We start from the raw sequence: 4335 nt of genomic DNA, 5'->3' as shown, positions 1-4335 counted from the left end.
TGCCTCTGCCTCCCAAGTGCTGAGATTACAGGTGAGCACCATCATGCCTGGCTTAGTTTGACAAGTGTTTAAATTTCATATGGATGGAACCATTCAACTGTCATTTTTACATTTGTGCGACATTCATCTAGGCTGTTAGATGTTATAGATAGGTATTGCTTTTGCTGTGTAGAAGTCTACTGTATGACCAGATCTCGCTCTGTGACATGTTGTCTCCAATGTGGGGATTACTACAAATAAACTTAGAAGTGAACATTTTAGGACATGTCTTTTAGTGGTCACATGCACTCGTTTCTCTTGAATATATTCTAGGGCTAGGACACAGGATGTGTTAAGCCACAGGCTGGGTTCAGGCCTGGCTTTCAAAGTCATACCGATATTCAGATGTAGCCACACCATTTCACATTCTCGCTATCAGTGTACAGAGTTCCAGTGGGTCTGAATCTTCAGCAGCACTAGATAATGTGTCTATTAAGACGAGCCATGCCATGATTTTCAGCACATTCCCTGAGGTGTCTTGTAGATATTTTATGAATATTTAGAATTTTCTATGAAGCTGGGCAGTTGTGGCGCACACCTTTAGTTCCAGCACTTGGGAGGCAGAGGCAGGCAGATCTCTGTGAGTTCAAGGTCAGCCTGGTCTACAAAGTGAGTTCCAGGGTAGCCAAGACTACAGAAAGAAACCCTGTCTTGAAGCAAACAAACAAACAGAATTTTCTATGAAATCCATGTTCTTATTTTTAAATTAGGTTATTTATCTTTTCTCATTGATTTTTAGGAAATAAGTTGTTGGCTGTATATATACATATATATGTGGAAAAACACACACCTTCCCCAGGGAGAAGCTCCCTTGTGGTTATCCAATACCAAGTGGTCACACCTGAAGTTACAGATATACAAGTAACATTATAAGTTGATAAATTATAAATTATAAAATTGAGCAGGTTGTATGTTTATACAATAATATAATTTACATTATATAGCAATTAAAGAGAGGCCATGAATTTAGAAAAGCAAGGATACATGGGAGGGCTTAGAGGGAGGAAAGGGAAGGGGAGACAATGTAATTATATTTTAATTTTTCAAAACTAAATAAAAGACGTGGTGGCACATGCCTTTAATCCCAGCACTTGGGAGACAGAGGCAGGTGATCTATGTAAGTCTGAGACCAGCCTTGTCTACATAGTGAGTACTAGGATAGCCAGGGCCATATAGAAGACCCTGTCTCCAAAAGCCTAAGTAAATAAATAATAGAAATAGAGCAAAAAGTTCTTATTTTTTATGAAATCCAATTTATCTGTCTTGTCTTTTCACATTTTTCTCACTATTTAGAAATCTTCAATGACCCCAAAGTTATGAATACATCCTCTTATTTATTATTCACAAGCTGTACTTTGTGTTATTTAGGACTCCAATCCACTCCAAGTTAGTTTTCACAGGCTATAAAGTAGAGAGGAAAGCTCTTTTTGTAAGAAGATTAGATAACGTGAGAATATTATTGTCTGAAGCCAGAAATGGTGGCTCACGCTTGTAATCTTAGCACTCAGGAGGCCGGCAGAAGAATCACTGTGGGTTAAGGACAGCCTGGGCTAAAGCGTGAGAACCGCTCTCAAAGGACAGAACAAAGAACGGAAGGAAGAAGAAGGGAGGGAAGAAGGGAGGAAGGAAAAGAGGGAACAAAGGAAGGAACACAAAATCTCCAAGACAGAATTACTGATTTAAAAGACTCTCCAGGATCTAGCTCAGTGGCAAAGTACTTGCATAACATATAGGAGGCCCTAGGTTTGATGCCTTGTACCACATATGACCATGCAGCTTTTCCTCCACTGCGTATGTATGATACTGTATCTAGATTCTAAACTCCCTCCTACCGATCTGTCTATTCCTGTGCCAGTACCATGCGATCTTCATCTTGTATTAACTCTTTCAACCAGAGAGTATAATCTGCCGACTTCGCTCTTACACTTCAAGATTGTCTTGTATATTTTAAGTCTTTTACATTTCCACACACACCACAATGTCAGTTTGTCATTTTTGACCACCTCTCAAACAACAACAAAAAAGGTAGTAAAAATTTTATTAAATGTATATTGAATCTAATGAGGGGCTGGGGGCTGGGTGCCTCAGTGGTTAAGAACATGTACCTCTCTTGTCAAGAACTCAAGTTTGGTTCCCATGTTAGGCAGCTCACAGCCACCAGTGACTCCAGCTCTAGAACATCTGAGATGTCTTCTAGATTCAGGATCCTGCCACTCACACACATACAGAGGCACATGAAGACACACATACATACACATACTCAAAACATAATAAACGCTTTAAAAATAATTAAATTTTAAAATATATTTACAAGTATATTAAATCTATAGCCTATGCTACATTATGAGTTCAAGGCCAACCTGAGCTATATAGTGAATTCTTGTATCAAAACAAAAACAAGGGCTGGGATGTAGCTCAATGATATACAGTGTGCCTAGGGCTCTGGGTTCAACCCCTAGCATTTCAAAAGGTAATCAAGTAAGTGAGGGTCCTAACATTAAAAATCCCTCAACTTCTAACATTTTCCTATTTCACTTAATGCACTTCAATAAGGTCACGGGCTCAAAATCGATGAATTAAAACACCCAAAACAAATATAAGGAAAACACAGAATGAAGGAAAATACACTCGCTACCCATCTGAGATGCTAACATTGACTGTCAACTTGACAATCACCCAGAAGACAGGCCTCTGGGCAGTGCTGTGAAGGGTTAGCTCGATGAGGTTAATTGAGGTAGGAAGACCTGCCCTAAACGATGGATGGTGCCATCCACTGAATGGAATGGGGCTCTGGGTTGAACAAAACGAGAGAAAGTAAGTTGGGCACCAGCGTTCCTTTCCCTCTACATCCTGACTGCAGAGGCGGAGTGCACAGTGGGCCGGAGCTCCTGCCGTCACGGCTTCTCTACCAAGGCGGGCTGGTCCCCGAACTGTGAGCAAGAATAAACCTTTACGAGCTTGCATCAGACGTTCTGTTGCAGCAACAAGAAGAGCAGCACACTGTGTAAAACACGAGGCCTGAAACAAATACGTAGACTGTGACATGAATAGCAATACCCAGTCATCCTCCTTCAATAACCAAGAAAAGTGAGCAGGACGTTCCTAAATTATAAGTACAGTAGAGCAGCTCATCAAAGTAGAAAGTGAACGTGTCACCAGCCTATCGCTACGTAACCGTTACATTGGCAAAAATAGAAATGATTAAGACGCCATGACGGACAGCAGCTCTTGGAGGTCCCGTGGATCTGTGTGTTGCTTCCACAGTGTTTGGATGGGGACTCCCGGCTTAGCTTCCAGCCGCCTTCCAGCCTCTCCAGGCTCAGCTTCCGTGACTATCTCGTCTGCCCCTCAGCTCCTAGGACCAGCGAGCACCGTCTCTTTGCGGTCAGCCCCATACTGCGGATCAGCCATGACCTCCTAGGTTTGTCAGGATTTTTCCACCCAAATGAAAGTTGCCACCTGGTCAACTTGTACTACCTGCAGGCCTCCTACACCTACCTCTCCCTGAGCTACTGTTTTGATCAGGATAACAATGGCTCTGGATTGGCTGAGGGCGCCAAGGCCGCTCCTCAAGATCGCGGGATCCTAGCATTCTTCCAGGATGAGCAGAAGCCATCTCAAGATGAATGGGGTAAAACGCCATGGAAGCTGCCTAGGCCCTGGAGAAGGACCTGAACCAGGCCTTCTTGGATCTTCATTCCCTGGGTTCTGCCCGCACAGAACCCTCATTTCTGTGACTTCCTGGAAAACTGCTTCCTGAGTGAGGAGGTGAAACTCATCAAGAAGATGGGCAACCACCTGACCAACATCCGCAGGCTGGCTGGCCCACAGCCAACGCAGGCTGGCGTGCCACACGTCACCTCTGGGAGTTTCATCTTGAGCAGCTCCCTCTCAGGCACTACTAGGAGGCCTCCTCGCCTTCCAAGGAGCTCCCTCCTCTGCTCTGCAGCCAGCCTTAGGACCTCCATCGGAATGAACCTCTCAAGCACTAGGCAGCTTTGTAATAGCCCTGCAGCCCCTCCCAAATCTTGGACCAAGGAAAAATAAAACTTTTTGAAACAGGAAGAAAAAAAAAAAAGGGTGCCAGTAATGGCTAGATGGTGGAGAAATAGACCACTTCATGGTCATGAAATATTCTACGCCACACAAAAACACCTACTTGAGCATGTAAGTTGTCACTGGGTGAAGCTTTCTGAGGAACAGTCAATGAACTTGTACAAGGAGCTATGAAATGACTTCTGTTGTTCAATAATGATTCCTAGCCAGCTACACTGGATCAAGAATTTCAGGTTAGCC

General features: G+C 43.4%; 1 pseudogene; it reads left to right on the top strand.

The window, feature by feature from the left end:
* The first annotated feature begins 3448 nt into the window (after nucleotides 1-3448).
* Nucleotides 3449-3944, top strand: LOC110554518 (ferritin light chain 1-like; annotated as a pseudogene).
* Nucleotides 3945-4335: the final 391 nt, after the last annotated feature.

The sequence above is a fragment of the Meriones unguiculatus genome, chromosome 1 (genome assembly GCF_030254825.1).
Source record: "Meriones unguiculatus strain TT.TT164.6M chromosome 1, Bangor_MerUng_6.1, whole genome shotgun sequence".
NCBI classification, from domain to species: Eukaryota; Metazoa; Chordata; class Mammalia; order Rodentia; family Muridae; genus Meriones; species Meriones unguiculatus.
Note: the sequence above shows the minus strand (reverse complement) of the source record. Positions and strands in the feature narration are given on the sequence as shown.